The sequence below is a fragment of the Phocoena phocoena genome, chromosome 12, assembly GCF_963924675.1.
Source record: "Phocoena phocoena chromosome 12, mPhoPho1.1, whole genome shotgun sequence".
Taxonomy (NCBI): Eukaryota; Metazoa; Chordata; class Mammalia; order Artiodactyla; family Phocoenidae; genus Phocoena; species Phocoena phocoena.
The window spans coordinates 12,352,364-12,369,278 of record NC_089230.1 but is presented as its reverse complement, the minus strand read 5'-3'; the positions used below and the strand labels follow the sequence as shown (position 1 = coordinate 12,369,278).

At 43.3% G+C, this 16,915-nt stretch overlaps 1 protein-coding gene and 1 non-coding gene across 4 annotated transcripts in view; both read right to left on the bottom strand.

Moving 5' to 3' along the window:
- Positions 1–16,915, bottom strand: part of CNKSR3 (CNKSR family member 3) — a 100,022-nt gene that overhangs the window by 45,156 nt on the left and 37,951 nt on the right. The gene's annotated exons all lie outside the window — the stretch shown is intronic.
- On the bottom strand, positions 12,252–12,324 carry TRNAK-UUU (transfer RNA lysine (anticodon UUU)). Its single transcript has one exon. It is a non-coding gene; the product is annotated as a tRNA-Lys (tRNA).

Sequence of the window (16,915 nt, the reverse complement as noted above, 5' to 3'; positions counted from 1 at the left end):
TTCTTTAATACCTCACTCACACCAATGGACAGATCATCCAAACAGAAAAGTAATAAGGAAGCACAAGCTTTAAATGACACAATAGACCAGATAGATTTAATTGATATTTATCGGACATTCCATCCAAACACAGATTACACTTTCTTGTCACACGGAACATTCTCCAGGATAGATCACATCCTGGGTCACAAATCAAGCCTCAGTAAATTTAAGAAAATTGAAATCATATCAAGCATCTTTTCTAACCACAACACTATGAGATTAGAAATGAATTACAGGGAAAAAAACGTAAAGAACACATACACATGGAGGAGGTTAAACAATACGTTACTAAATAACCAGAGATCACTGAAGAAATCAAAGGCGAAATCAAAAAATACCTAGAGACAAATGACAATGAAAACACAACGACCCAAAACCTATGGGTGGAGCAAAAGCAGTTCTAAGAGGTAAGTTTACAGCTATACAAGCCTACCTCAAGAAACAGGAAAAATCTCAAATGAACAATCTAACCTTATACCTAAAGGAACTAGAGAAAGAAGAACAAACAAACCCCAAAATTAGCAGTAGAAAAGAAATCATAAAGATCACAGCAAAATAATGAAATAGAAACAAAGAAAACAATAGCAAAGATAAATAAAAGCAAAAGCTGGTTCTTGGAGAAGATAAACAAAATTGATAAACCATTAGTCAGACTCATCAAGAAAAAGAAACAAAATGGATAAACCATTAGTCAGACTCAAGAAAAAGAGGGAGAGGACTCAAATCAATAAAGTTAGAATTGAAAAAGAAGTTATAACAGACACTGCAGAAATACAAAGCATCCTAAGAGACTACTGCAAGCAACTCTATGCCAATAAAATGGGTAACCTGGAAGAAATGGACAAATTCTTGGAAAGGTATAACCTTCCAAGACTGAACCAGGGAGAAATAGAAAATATGAACAGACCAATCACAAGTAATGAAATTGAAACTGTGATTAAAAATCTTCCAACCAACAAAAGTCCAGGACCAGAGGGCTTCACAGGTGAATTTTATCAAACATTTAGAGAAGAGCTAACACCTATCCTTCTCAAACTCTTCCAAAAAATTGCAGAGGAAGGAACACTCCCAAACTCATTCTATGAGGCCACCATCATCATGATACCAAAACCAAAGATGTTACAAAAAAGAAAATTACAGGCCAATAACCCTGATGAACATAGATGCAAAAATCCTCAACAAAATACTAGCAAACAGAATCCAACAACACATTAAAAGGATCATACACCATGATCAAGTGGGATTTATCCCAGGGATGCAAGGATTCTTCAATATATGCAAATCAATGGGATACACCATATTAAGAAATTGAAGAATAAAAACCATATGATCATCTCAATAGATGCAGAAAAAGCTTTTGACAAAATTCAACACCCATTTATGATCAAAACTCTCCAGAAAATGGGCATAGAGGGAACCTACCTCAACATAATAAAGGCCATATACAACAAACGCACAGCAAACATCATTCTCAATGGTGAAAAACTGAAACCATTTCCTCTAAGATAGGAACAAGACAAGGATGTCCACTCCCACCACTATTATCAACATAGTTTTGGAAGTCCTGGTCACAGCAATCAGAGAAGAAAAAGGAATAAAAGGAACACAAATTGGAAAAGAAGAAGTAAAACTGTCACTGTTTGCAGAGGACATGATACTACACATATAGAATCGTAAAGATGCCACCAGAAAACTACTAGAGCTAATCAATGAATTTGGTAAAGTTTCAGGATATAAAATTAATGCACAGATATCTCTTGCATTCCTATATACTAATGATGAAAAATATTAAAGAGAAATTAAGGAAACACTCCCATTTACCATTGCAACAAAAAGAATAAAATACCTAGGAATAAACTACCTAGGGAGACAAAAGATCTGTATGCAGAAAACTATAATACACTGATGAAAGAAATTAAAGATGATACCAACAGATGGAAGATATACTATCCAAGATATATGTTCTTGGATTGGAAGAATCAATATTGTGAAAATGACTATACCACCCAAAGCAATCTACAGATTCAATGAAATCCCTATCAAATTACCAATGGAATTTTTTACAGAACTAGAACAAAAAATCTTAAAATTTGTATGGAGACACAAAAGACCCCGAATAGCCAAAGCAGTCTTGAGGGAGGAAAAACGGAGCTGGAGAAATCAGACCTCCTGACTTCAGACTATACTACAAAGCTACAGTAATCAAGACAATATGGTACTGGCACAAAAACAGAAATATAGATCAATGGAACAGGAAAGAAAGCCCAGAGATAAACCCACGCACCTATGGGCAACTAATCTATGACAAAGGAGGCAAGGATATACAATGGAGAAAAGGTAGTCTCTTCAATAAGTGGTGCTGGGAAAACTGGACAGCTACATGTAAAAGAATGAAATTAGAACACTCCCTAACACCATAGACAAAAATAAACTCAAAATGGATTAAAGACCTAAATGTAAGGCCAGATATTATGAAACTCTTAGAGGAAAGCATAGGAAGAACACTCTTTGACATAAATCACAGCAGTATCTTTTTTGATACACCTCCTAGAGTAATGGAAATATAAACAAAAATAAACAAATCGGACCTAACGAAACTTAAACGCTTTTGCAAAGCAAAAGAAACTACAGACAAGACAAAAAGACATCCCTCAAAATGGCAGAAAATATTTGCAAACAAATGAACGGACAAAGGATTAATCTCCAAAATAATAAACAGCTCATGCAGCTCAATATTAAAAAAACAACAATCCAGTCCAAAAATGGGCAGAAGACCTAAGTAGACATTTCTCCAAAGAAGACATACAGATGACCAAGAAGCACATGAAAAGCTGCTCAACATCACTATTAGAGAAATGCAAATCAAAACTACAGTGAGGTATCACCTCACACCAGTTAGAATGGGCATCATCAGAAAATCTACAAGCAACAAATGCTGGAGAGGGTGTAGAGAAAAGGGAAACCTCTTGAACCGTTGGTGGGAATGTAAATTGATACAGCCACTATAGAGAACAGTAGGGAGGTTCCTTAAAAAACTGAAAATAGAACTACCATATGGCCCAGCAATCCCACTACTGGGCATATACCCTGAGAAAAACCATAATTCAAAAAGACACATGCACCCCAATGTTCATTGCAGCACTATTCACAATAGCCAGGTCATGGAAGCCACCTAAATGCCCATCAACAGACAAATGGATAAAGAAGATGTGGTACATATAAACAATGGAATATTACTCAGCCATAAAAAGGAATGAAACTGAGTCATTTGTAGAGACGTGTATGAATCTAGAGACCGTCATACAGAGTGAAGTAAGTCAGAAAGAGAAAAACAAATACCGTATATTAACACATATATGTGGAACCTAGAAAAATGGTACAGATCATCCGGTTTGCAGGGTAGAAATAGAGACACAAATGTAGAGAACAAACATGGACACCAAGGGGGGAAAGTGGCAGGGGGTGGGGGTGGAGGTGTGATGAACTGGACGATTGGGATTGACATGTATACACTGATGTGTATAAAATGGATAACTAATAACAACCTGCTGTATAAAAAAAATAAGTAAAATAAAATTCAAAAATAAATAAATAAAGTAAATGTGTTGATTCGGAAATCGATCTAACTCATGTTTGTAGATTTGCATCTCATGTAGGTCCCCTAAAAGGGCCACCAAGTGACAGATGATGCAAACAGGGTTTGGGTATACTGTATTCTTTGACTAGGAGAATCAATCACAGATCACACAATTCAATTTAACCCCACAACAGTATGGAGCAATGACCACATACAAAGCACTGTACTGGGGAGGAACCTCCAATGCAAAGGAGATGAACATTTAGCAGGAGGTCAGTTCTTGACGATCTGAACCAAAGGGAAGGAAGCAAGGCTTGGGTGGAATATTTACATCTCATTACAATATTCTCGGAATTCCCAACACTTCTAAAAACATTAAATGGTTAAGGATCTGACATCAAAACTCCTCCGCCTTCTCAACCTACTGACACTCCTGATTCAATGTATTATAACGTCTCCCCAAAATTCAGAAGGGTGGTCTACTGTTCGGACCTCCAAGTATCTTTTTGTGAAGTGAGACACACAACTCTACCCTAGAATGACTTTGTCACCCCGTTTTGTTGAAGTCTGTAGGCCTTAATTTTAAAACTAGCTGATAGGGGACTTCCCTGGTGATCCAGTGGCTAAGACTCTGCCTTCCCAATGTAGGGGACCCAGGTTCAATCCCTGATCAGGGAACTAGATCCCACATGCCACAACTAAGAGTTCACACGCCGCAATGAAAAGATCCTGCATGCAGAAACGAAGATCCCGTGTACTGCAGCTAAGACCCGGCACAGCCAAATAAATAAATAAATATTAAAAAACAAAACAAAAACAAAAAACTATCTGATAAAACTGGTTTAAGTATAGCAGTATGAATTCAGGCAATAACACCATGTTTGAAACACAGGGTGTACTGAGTTTTAGCTCCATAACGTTGAAGGATTGAGGAATTCTTTCTGCCTGGTCAGACGGGCCCCTAACCCACTGGCCTTTCCTAATGAGTCAAAACTACAATCAGTGTCTCCAGGAAGAACGGTGAAGGGGGGAGTCTGTTACCAACCAGGGTTCTTGGCCTCCTTAATCAACAGAAATTGATCAGAGGCCAGACAAAAAATTCAGGCAAGGCTTTATTGGGGCCCCTGCTGCAGCACGGGGAGCAAAAACAAGTAACAGGTTCCCTTGCTCACTCCCGGAGGTGGGGCCAGCTGGTTCCTTATATAGGGTGAGGGTGGGGGCGGGTCCAGAGGGATGGGCTGGAGGTGGGGCTTAGGTGTTTTGCCCGCCCCTTTGGAGGGGTTGAGTGCAGGGGGCATGCGCAGTGCCCTGCTTTTGCTCCCGGCTCTTCAGAAGCAGCTGTTGGGTTTCTGCTCTTTTTGTATCTTGTCCAGAATCTGCCCCAGCTGCGCATGCACGCAGTTCTTTTTAGTCCCTTGTAGCTTCTTTGTATTCTGTTGCCCGAGGAGACGTGTGTCCAGGTGCAGGCGCTGAAGCAAAGGGTCCCAGGTCCCAGCCTGTCTCAGCCCCAGCAGCAGCCTGAGACAAAAGGACACAGCCAGCTGTGCCGCTGCCTTTGCAGCTGCTGAGACCCCTGATGGAAGCACAGTTCCTCCCTCTGGATATGGAAGGACCCAATTTCCTCACAAGCCATCCTCTTTCTCCCGTGTCAGAATATCCTGTGTGCACTCTGAGGGGAGGAAACTGCAGCCATGACCTCCCTTCTTCAGCTCAGGATCCGCCACCGATCTCAAAAGGACAAGGAGTAGCAAGAAAAGCAAAAGCACACCGAAGGTAACACAAGCCCAAGCCAACTATCAAAAACGGTGAATTGATGTTGCTAATCAAATGATGACCAGATCTAAGAGAACTACTAGAAAAACGGTGTCACATCTCATGATGTAACATCCTAATGTTAATGAAGAATCACACATTAAACATACATTTGCCTTGTGATTTTAAAAAAATATTTCTTACCCTTTGGATATGCCTAATTCTTATGTTAGGTTTTAGTCCAGTAGAATGTGTGTATTACTTAGAGATAAATGTCTACGTACTGTCAGTGTGTGCCCGCAAATATTTTACTTATGGAAAAGCACGATCAAAGATCTGAACGCAGGGCTTCCCTGGTGGCGCAGTGGTTGAGCGTCCGCCTGCTGATGCAGCAGACACGGGTTCGTGCCCCGGTTGGGGAAGATCCCACATGCCGTGGAGCGGCGGGGCCCGTGAGCCATGGCCACTGAGCCTGTGCGTCCGGAGCCTGTGCTCCGCAAACGGGAGAGGCCACAGCAGTGAGAGGCCCGTGTACCGCAAAAAAAAAATAAAATTAAATTAAAAAAACCTGAAGGCTACAGAGCTATAGAGTGATGCGTTCCAAATTCTGCTCTCTAATCTAAAACTCGACACAGTTCAAACCTAAACTCATCCTTCTCATCAAGCCTGCCTCTCCCCCATTTTCCTTATTTTGGTCAATGACCCCAAGGCGTACAGAGCTGTCCAGCCAGAAAGTGGAAGCCGTCCGCCTCCTCCTCCAGATTCTTCATCCCCAGAACTTCAAGTCTTCAGGGGTTTGAGTTCTCTCCATCTTAATGTTGAGTACCCCTCCACTAGATCTCCTCCGTCTTGTCTTACTGTCACAGCTGCCCAGGTTTCTACAATCAACCAGAAACTGGTTCCCATGCTCAGTCCCTCCTTCCTCTTGGTTCGTCCTCCACAATCTCACCTGAGCAAAACCATCCCCTCCTTGACAGAGCGAAATCTCTGAGCTTAGCTGGGCATTCCAAGCCCTTGAGGACCTGCTGTCTGCCAAACGCCTCTACAATCCCACTTTTCTATAACATTCATCTTTCTGGTGAGGATGTAGAAAAACGCCCATTTCGCTGAGTTTCTCCAAAAGGAACAAAGGTGTAACTCACAGATCAGCAAATACAGCGCATGGGCCAAATCCAGCCCACTGCCCGGTTTTGGACGTAAAGTTTTATGGGAACACAGCCACGCTCTTTTGTTTACATATTGTCTCTGGCTGCTTTTGAGACACAATAACAGAATTGAGTAACTGAGACAGAGACCAAATGCCCACAAGGCCTAAAATACTTACTATCTGGCCTTCTAGAGAAAAGGTGTGCAAAGCCTTGGTATAACTAACAGCAGCAAGGAGTACAGAGTGATGGTAAATCTGCCAACTGGAAAAACAGACTAGACTGGGAATGAAGTGAATCTGATTGTTTCTTTTCTTTTGATATTTTTGAAAGAATCATTTAATATAATTACACTGAATTAAAAAGCAGAGAAAATGTTATCTCCTTCCCTCCCTCCCCCCAAAAATCCTGAACATGTTTTAGGAGACCCCTTATAACTTTTTATCCACTTTGTATATAATAAAACTCACCAATTTTCAGTCGATGAGTTTTGACTAATACATACAGCCGTGTAACCACACCACAATCATGATGTGAACATTTCTGTCACCCCAGTCAGTTCCCTTGTGCCCTCTTGCTGTGTCAGTTCTTTCCCTACGGCCCCTGCAGCCAATAACCTGCTTTCTAATGAAGGGAACCTGATTTCTTAGTCTGGCTTTAGTCCATGTCCTGCCATGCACAACACTGGCTAAACCACTTACTTCCGGTTCTTGGGCCCCTCGAGTGAACTAACAGGCTTCCTTTAAAACTGACACCCACATACACTACTGCTCGCTGCTCTGATTTTCTCAGTCATCCTGCCAGGCTTCTGGTTAAATATAATTTGAAGAAAGGGGACAACAACTAAATTCACTGTCTGAAAAGCAGGTTAAAAGAACTCTCAGTACCTTTCAGATCTGAAAGTCTACACTTCTCCACTCTTAGTATGTTACCTGTACTTACAATTGCAGAGTACGAAGAAGGAAATAAACTGCCCAGAAACTTAAATCCCAAACCTCCTCAGAGCCAAAAACGATTAGCAAATGAATGAACTTGGTCCTGAGAAAAACTCTGTCAGGTCTTCTGCCCTGATTAGAGCTGTGAGCATGTGAAGTCGTTGCTGAGGCCTCCCGCTGCCTTCAAAGCAGAAGCTGCGTGAAATCCAAACACAACCACAGATCCAGCCGCGAGGACCCTGGAAGCTCAATTAAGAACCAACAAAGCCTCTTCACTGTGTTTATGGAAGGAGCAACCGATTTGAAGGAGGAGGAACACGCGGCTGTCCATCTGGGGTGGGGAGGAAGGCATCAAGCTGAAAGAACAGAAATGCTGAAGACAAAATAAAAGTCTGTGCTCTTAACCATCTGGGCAAAGCTGGTCTGCACATCATGGAAGAGCTGCAAGAGAATGCAGCAACAAATCCATGGCTTCAAGTTCTTACAAGAAGCAACAAAAAAACAGTACTTTGTTTCTAAAGCAAACTCAACTTTCTTACTAGTTACCAGTGTCTTCTAAGACTTACCTCACTCAGAAGACATCAGAAGATGGAACCAAAAAACAGCTACTCTTTGGGTTTTACTACGTAAGTAGAGGATTTATTACTAAAACAAAACTTGGAAGTAGCAAATATGTCCATGCCAGGATAATTTAAGGAAGTGAAAATAGGAGTTCAAGGATTCAAGCTACCCAGAAAACAAGTCAGATGGACTGCTCTCGTTTGAGGTTTCTGAACTGGGAAGGAATGCATCCCAGCTGAAGATTTTAACCAGGAAAGCCTGGGTTCCAAGTTGAAGGTCTGGCAAACCCACCTGCCGCCCCCCAGCCCTCCACCCACCCAGACTCTGCACAACTTCTGATGCTGTGAAAGGGACCCAGCCTGCCATGCCCCCAGCATCTTGAGTCCAGCCACGAAGGGGAGAAGTGCCCAGAGAGGGGGCAGGGGACAGGACAGAAGTTAGTGTTGTCTGAAATCATCTTCTGGATGATCTTTAGACACTGCTCTAAATCACTGGGGAAAAAAAACTGACATGCAAATCACAATCAGCCAAAGAACTGAGGGTCTAAAGACCAGAATTCAGACTATAACGACAGACCTGAATGCTCAGCGTTGAGCTCCTCTTCCCTTACCCCCACCCCCAAAAGGTATCATGAACTTGAAAGATAACACCAAGGGCAGGGAAGAAATTGAACAGTGACGTAGATGTCTGAGGTTGCGTGTGTGTGTGTGTATGCGTTGTGTTTGCATAGACGTCCATATACGTACATATCATCGTTGTTATTCAACAAAAACTGCAAACCAAGTTTTCAGATTCTAAAAACAAAAACAAAATTGTGAAGATGAACACAAAGCATGCCACAATACTCTGGTAAAAGAAATGTGTACTTTCCAAGGTCGGTTGTTGTAATTCAGTAACCAAACCATTGTATCCAATTCTGGAACACCTGGACCAAGGGGGGAGGGGGGCAACTTGTGAAAGAGGAGGAAAGAATGTCCTTCACCCAGTAAATTGTACTCTCCACCAGCCCCAGCACAGTTTATTTTTCCAAAACTATAAATTAGGTTTGGTCTAAGAACCAAACATTGGCTACAAGTATTGTCACTGGCATGCCTACTCTGAACCGAAGGAAGAATTAACTAGTTCCGTGGACACGCAGCAAGTTTAAGTTCATAGCACTGCAGACGATCCACTCAGAGTGTGGACCATGCCGTGGCCACGGCAACAAACCTGGAAGCTTCGCCCACTGCTTGGGTGTCATTACTGCCCAGAGGCCAAGTTCCATCTTGAGATGAACGTACAATGCATCAATCACCTCCAATTCATCTGGGTCCATCAACATTTCCATGGGAAAACTGCAGTCTATTCAACCATCTACCAACACTGCACAGTCCAAACAGCTGGTCTGCACAGGAAACTGAACTCCTGCATTGCTAGGGGGCTGCAGGGTTTACAGGGCGCCCGCCCATGCGATGATGTCTTATTGATCCCTGCGAGGAGTCGGGGGAGGATGCTGACCAGGTCATTACTATCTCTACTTTACTGATTGAGGAAACGTAAATGCAGAGCGGGCCTTCCCTGTGACATCATGGCCCTAAAAGGCAGAGCTAAGGCAGAGCGCAAACATCAATGGGGCACCCAAAACCTTGTGGGGTCTGAGGTCATCAATGAAGAAATGGATTGAAAGTGACTTAATTAAGTACATTAATTAAGTACAGACGATGCTTCAGGCACCACGCTGAGCACAGCAGAAATGATATAAGATATAGTAATTGAAGATCAAAGGACCATAAACGAAACAAGGGAAGGAGCTTAGATTAAGCCCATTTTACAGGCCAGGAGAGTACCTGTGACCATAGAGGTAGAGCGTTTGGGAGCAAGGTCTCTGGAGCCAGACTGCCTGGATTCAGTTCTGCTACTTCCCAGCTGTGTGACCTCATACAAGTAACTTAACCTCTCTGTGCCTCAGTTTTTTCACCCACAAAATGGAGAAGCTAAGAGTACCTACACCTCATGGGGTTATCTGGATGAGTAAACGTGTTAAAATTTGTAAATAAGTTAGTATTCTTAAAGCACTTACAGATATTAGTGATAGGTACGTAGTAAGTGCTAGTTAAGTGTTTGTGAAAATACAAAGTTTTTTTTTTGTTTTTTGGGTTTTTTTTTTTGTTTTTTGGGTTTTTTTTTTTTTGCGGTACGTGGGCCTCTCACTGCCGTGGCCTCTCCCGTTGCGGAGTGCAGGCTCCGGACGCGCAGGCTCAGCAGCCATGGCTCACGGGCCCAGCCGCTCCGCGGCATGTGGGATCTCCCTGGACCGGGGCACGAACCCGCGTCCCCTGCATCGGCAGGCAGACTCCCAACCACCGCGCCACCAGGGAAGCCCACAAAGTGTTAAATTTTAAAAAAAAGAAATGAAACTGGGGCTCACGGACCTGTCGGATAACTGGCCTAAGTCACACAACCAACAAGACGCAGAGCCAGGATTGAAAAGCATTTCTGAGCATTGTGAAAGGACAGCGCAGAAGCCTGTACGGGATCGGAAGACATGGAGGTTTGATGTAGGAAGCTGACATTATCAGCAGCTGATGTCTTTTCCTTGGTGAGGTCGCAGGAGAAGGGGCCGAAGGAGACGCGCACAGTCCAGGAGGGTGGAGAAAGGCCCTCACGGCTGCTACACTGGGGACAGCTGCCTAGAACAATGAAGCAGGTTTGTCGGGCAGCAGTAGACGTTTTTTACTTTTTAATAACAGCTTTATTGAAATATCATGTATATACCCTACAAGTCACCTATATAGAGTGTATAATTCAATGAGTTCTGGTATATTCACGTAACCATAACCATAACCAATTTTATTTGCAACACCCCCCCCTCCAAAAAAACTCCCTGGGCCCATAATCAGTCACTGCCCATGTCACACAGCCCACCGCCTACCACTGGGCCATCACTAACCTATTTTCTGTCTCTTTGGGTTCGCCTGGCCACTTCACACGATGGATTCTGCACATTGCACATAAATCGGGTCATACAATATACGGTCTTGGGTGATGGGCGTCTTTCACGTAGATTCACGTTCTGAAGACTCATTAAAACCTTCTCAACACACAGTTTAAATGTTACTCCCTTGCTCCAAGCCCTGTGGGATCAAAATCCACAGGCAGCCAAGTGCAGGCTAGTCTGTCCGGGTCCTGCCCGCCTCTCCAACTTCGCCTCCTGTCACATTCTCCCCAGACCACCGCGTGGGACACTGAGGATATCTGGCCCTTTCTACCTCAAGGCCTGTCACTGTGACGCTCCTTTAACCTGGAACGTTCGTGCCTTCTCACCTCTCAGTCTCAACTCGAATATCACATCGCAGGGATGCCTCCGGTGGAACCCGGTACGCAAAAGAGCCCCTAAATCGCTGTTCTTCCCTGTGTGTCCCGTTTGCTCCCTTCACAGGACTTAGAAAGCCTGTGAGTATTTATTTGTTCATTATCCTGCATTTGCCTCTCTCCCTCTCTAAAATATGGGGCTGGGGCCATGCCTGTGTCGATGACTCAGCCTTACACCTCATGCATTGCCTGGCACCATGCGACGCTCAGATATTGGCTGGATAAAAGAGAGAAAAGAAAGGAAATCCTGGTTGAGGTTGAAGATCCCAACTCTGACAGGGGTGAATTGTTGAGGTTGCGGGACCCCCTCATCTGTCACATTCCTCTTAGTGACCCTGTCCGGCTCTCACCTTCTTAATTTTCTTTCATGAACCCCCTGAGACCAGAGCTGCAGATATTCCTGATGGGAAAATCGATAGAGAAGGTCTTAGCCCTTGCAGTTTATGGTGTGGCGGGGGAAGAATCTTCTAGATTCTTCAACACAAATTCCCCACAAGTTTACCATAATTGTGGCTTGAGAGAACATCCACTCTGGTTTCCTGAGTGATTAAAGTGAAGCTTTCTCCTCGTCCTCCAGAAAATCCCATTTTTACTGTACTCTGGGGAAACATGAAATGCCTCATGTCCTATGCTACTGAGTGACATTGATCTCATAGGTCCTCATCTTGCAAAGTCGCCTTTATGTTGTGCAGGGGGAACACCAGGTAGGCCTGTGGCTCTAACCTTAGGAGCTACGTGACCTCGAGCAGACCTTGTCCCCTGTTCTTCGGTGTGTAAAGGCAGGGGCTGGAAAGTTGACCCCATGGCCAACCAGCACTGAATTTCTACCACTCTGTAACCTTTTTTGCTTTTTTCTTTGGCCACGCCGCGCAGCTTGCAGGATCTTAGTTCCCCAACCAGGGATCAAACCCAGGCCCACGGCAATAAAAGTGCCAAGCCCTAACCATTGGACCACCAGGGAATTCCCATATGGATCTATAATCTTCGGTCACTGCCTTCCTCCCATCTTCAAATTAATAGGATACCACCATCATCCAACCTCCTATTAACAGAAAGGGCAAGGGCCCAAATACCAAAGCCAGCTCCCATCCACAGGGCAGGTAGTTGGCACTATTTGTACATAGTAACGGACACGAGGGAAAAATAGTACTTTTGAGGTTAATACCTTATAAGATCATATAGGCCCAGAATGAGGGCAGAATTCAAAAGTATACTTCTTGTTTTTGAATTATACATAATTTAAAGACTGGCCCTCTGCTGGCTCAGCAAGCACTGACTCAGGATGCGGTGCAACTAGCCTCCCTGGATGCGCTCCCTTCTCATGAAGCAGGGCCGGCAGCGCCCGCTCTGTCTCCCTCAACGAGGGACCAGACGATGGCTACAGAGCTTTCTGAGATACACAAAAGAAAAAAATCTACACATGGAAACATTTACACTGACATACGGTACAAATTATAGACTTTAAGAGAACATTAAAGAAAGTCAAGGGCCAGGGCTCCCCTGGTGGTGCAGAGGTTAAGAATCCACCTGCCAATGCAGGGGACACGGGTTCGAGCCCTGGTCCGGGAAGATCCCACATGCCGCGGAGCAACTAAGCCCGTGCTCCGCAACAAGCAAAGCCACTGCAATGAGAAGCCTGCGCACCACCACGAAGAGTAGCCCCCGCTCGCCTCAAACAGAGAAAGCCCGTGCACAGCAACAAAGACCCAACGCAGCCAAAATAAATAAATTTATTAAAAAAAAAAAAAGAAAGTCAAGGGCCAGAATGAGCCATAAAGCCTAAGCTCCCAGGATCCTCTCAGGTATGGCATCAGGATACGGGAGGAAATGCAGGTGAAAACCCTCCAAGAGGTCTGTATTTGGTGAACAAACAGAGGAGTTTCAGTCTTAAGACCTGCAAAATTGATGGCTTCAAACAAATTCTAAAGCCTTTAATGCAAAATAAAATAGGGTTGATTTATCTCACCAAATACTATGGCTGAGAAGATATCAAGTTTTCTGTGATATAAAATTAAGAAGAAGAAACTTCTTAAAATTGGGAAAAATAAATATATAAAATTACAAACAGTTAAATGTCACTTACCACATGGCAGGCACCTTGCCAAAATTTAATATATATAAACCATCTAATCCTCCCAGTGTCCCCAAGATTGGGTACTATAAGTGTCCCACTTCGGAGCTGAAGAGCTGAGGCACAGAGAGGGGAGGTGACTTGCCCAAGGCCACACAGAGCCAGGCTGAGAGCCAGGGAGCTGGCACCAGGGTCTCTGCTCTTCACTACCATATAGTGCCTCTCCATCCTCCAATGCAGAAGATTCACAGACATCCCTTTAAATGATCTAAAGAAAGTACAGTGTTGTATACCAGGAAATTATTCAAGTCATTTAAGCTGATTTAGTTTACCGTCTATGACTACCATCAGAAATTTTAACGGTAATGTAAATATAAATGGCTCTCCCACCTAGATGGGTCAATGAGAAAATTAAGGAACTTGGGACACCAATGCCTACAGGCTTGTTGTTGATAACATCTTGAGTTGCTGTCCCAAGTTTCTTAACAGCACTTTAAAATACAGGTGAGATGGATTCTATTTTTTTTCTAGGAAATCTGAATTGAATTCTTTTCTAGTTCTTTCACTTTTGAAGGTGACTCTAGAAACTGGCCTTTTAGGCCAGCAGTGACTATAAGAGGGTGGTGATACACCAATAAAAATGACTGCCTTTAAAGGATTAAATATCTGCAGAATTCATAAAATTCTCTACATACCTATATTTCCCAGAGTAATTTTTCAAAAACTTGAATTTAGAAAAAGGCAAGCTATCTCTTTCCAGGATCAAATAAAAATAGGGAAGATTAGGGGGTATACTTCAAGATTTCCGCATGCCATTAGCATCCCAGGAAAAGACAAAGGCAGAGAGAGAGAATACAAAAAAAAAAGAGAGAGAGAAAACAAGAAGTAGCTGTCAGTGCAGGTCAACACCAACCTGTATATCCTGAGGGCTACAGAAAAAAAAAAAAAAAAGACATGCACCCCAGCGTTCATAGCAGCACCATTTATAATAGCCAGGACGTGGAAGCAACCTAAGCATCCATCAACAGATGAATGGATAAAGAAGATGTGGTACATATATACAATGGAATATTACTGAGCCATAAAAAAGAATGAAAAAATGCCATCTGCAGCAACACGGATGGACCAAGAGATTATCATACTACGTGAAGTAAGTCAGACAGAGGAAGACAAGTATCATATGATATCACTTACATGTGGAATCTAAAAAAGTGATACAATGAACTTATTTACCAAACAGAAATAGACTCACAGACACAGAAAACGAACCTGTGGTTACCAGAGGGGAGAGGCGGGCAGGCAGGATAAATTAGGAGTACGGCAGATAAACACTACCATATATAAAATAGATAATAAGGACCTACTGTATAGCACAGGGAACTTTATTCAATATCTTGTAATAACCTAAAATGGAAAAGAATCTGAAAAAGAACAGAGGGAGATATATATGTATGTGTATAACTGAATCACTTCGCTGCATACCTGAAACTAACACAACATGTAAATCAACTATACTTCAATTAAAAAAAAATCAGCCAAGTAAACCACAGGAGAAAAAAAAAAAGAAAGAAAAGAAAAAAACCCGTGTGTGGTACGCTTTCTAGGCAGAGAACAGCTCAGTTCACTGGGCTCCTGTACTGATTTGCATCTACGATACACACAAAAAGAAGCACCTGCCCTCCAGAAGCACACATGAGCAAGGATGCTGCAAAAACTGGGAAATACCGTAAAACTGGAAGGTTCTACCACAGTCTGGGACCCAGGCTCTGCTCTCAGGGCAAGAATAGAGAACTCCCTGGGAGAAGCCTTTGCTGGGGAGCGATGGGACTGGGGGAGGAGGGCAGAGATGTCCTGAGCTGTTGTCCTCCACTTGTATTTTTTTACAAGGGGAAGAAAATGTGGAAGGGTTGCTCTATGGAAAGAGTTAACTGCAGGGCTTCCCTGGTGGCGCAGTGGTTGAGAGTCTGCCTGCCAGTGCAGGGGACACGGGTTCGGGCCCTGGCCCGGGAGGATCCCACATGCCACTGAGCAACTGGGCCCGCAAGCCACAGCTCCTGAGCCTGCGCTCTGGAGCCCGCGAGCCACAACTACTGAAGCCTGCACGCCTAGAGCCTGTGCTCTGCAAGAAGAGAGGCCACGACAGTGAGAGGCCCGCGCACCGCAACGAGGAGTGGCCCCCGCTCACTGCAACTAGAGAAAGCCCATGCGCAGCAACAAAAAGACCCAACACAGCCATAAATAAATAAACAATTTTTAAAAAAAAAAAGTTAACTGCAAAGAGAACATACAGTATAGGGAGGTACGGAAAAGCAAGGAGGCAGTTGAAGCTTTGAGGAAGAGGAATTGAGGTTCGACAGCGGCTCTGTTTCCACTGAGAGCCCCAGAGAGCCTTGACAATCAGCATCGAGACCGGTTCTTAAGGGAGACGGCAGCTACTGAAATCCTTTTCACGGAACCTCCTACCTCATCCTCCCCAAATGCCACTGCAGTCGCCACCAGCCACCTCCCACCCCGAAACTCACAGTATTTGACCCAAATCACCTCTATCCTTTCATCGGCCTGTTTCTTATTTTAGAATGCATGGCACTACCTAAAAAACAAAAGCTTTCTGCTTGGAAGTTCTGAAAGAATGACATCTTCCCCGGAACAAAGTATTCATTCCATCTGAGCCAACTCAGATCTATTTATTTAGCATCAAATAGATACTGCCCGACAGCACTTGTGTGTGCAGGGTCTGCAAATGCCTTCAGGGAGTCTCATGAAATATATGGTCAACAGGTGGTCCTGAGGAGGGCCAACAACTGGAGATGCCACCTTCTTCTCATGGTCATCACAACAACTGTTTAGTCACCCAAGCAAAGACCCCAGGTCAGATTCCTAAGAGGGAATCACTCAAAGTGATGTCGCAAAAGGCTTATGCCTGATAGGAAAATCACACCTTTAGAATGATATTTTTCTACTGAAAAAGAAGTACTTAATTTGAAATTTATTTTTCTAATTGTTTATTTATACTATGTATAATACAACGTGTGTTATATCTATAGGTACATACACACACATGCTATATTATATATATATATATATATATATATATATAGGTATATACACATACATACACACACACACACACACACACACACACACACATACACACTGCCAAAAAGTAGAAAATGACAGATGTGTATACAGAAGAAGACCAGAACAATGGTTTAAATTCAGGACTCAGAAGTCGATTCCTAGAAGGAGCATTAGAAATGCTGGGGCTATGCAGAACACTAGATGTTCATCTTTCTAGAAAAATCTTCTGCCGGATCTTTGCCTGGCTGACTTTTCTCAGGTCCTTCTGGTCTCAACTCAAATGTCACCTTTCAGAGAGGTGCTCCCTGACAATCCAATCTAAAAAAGTCCTTGGACATGTCTCAGTCCCTTCTGTCATACCACCTTATTTTCTTCTTAAGGCATCACTCTTTGAAAGTACCTT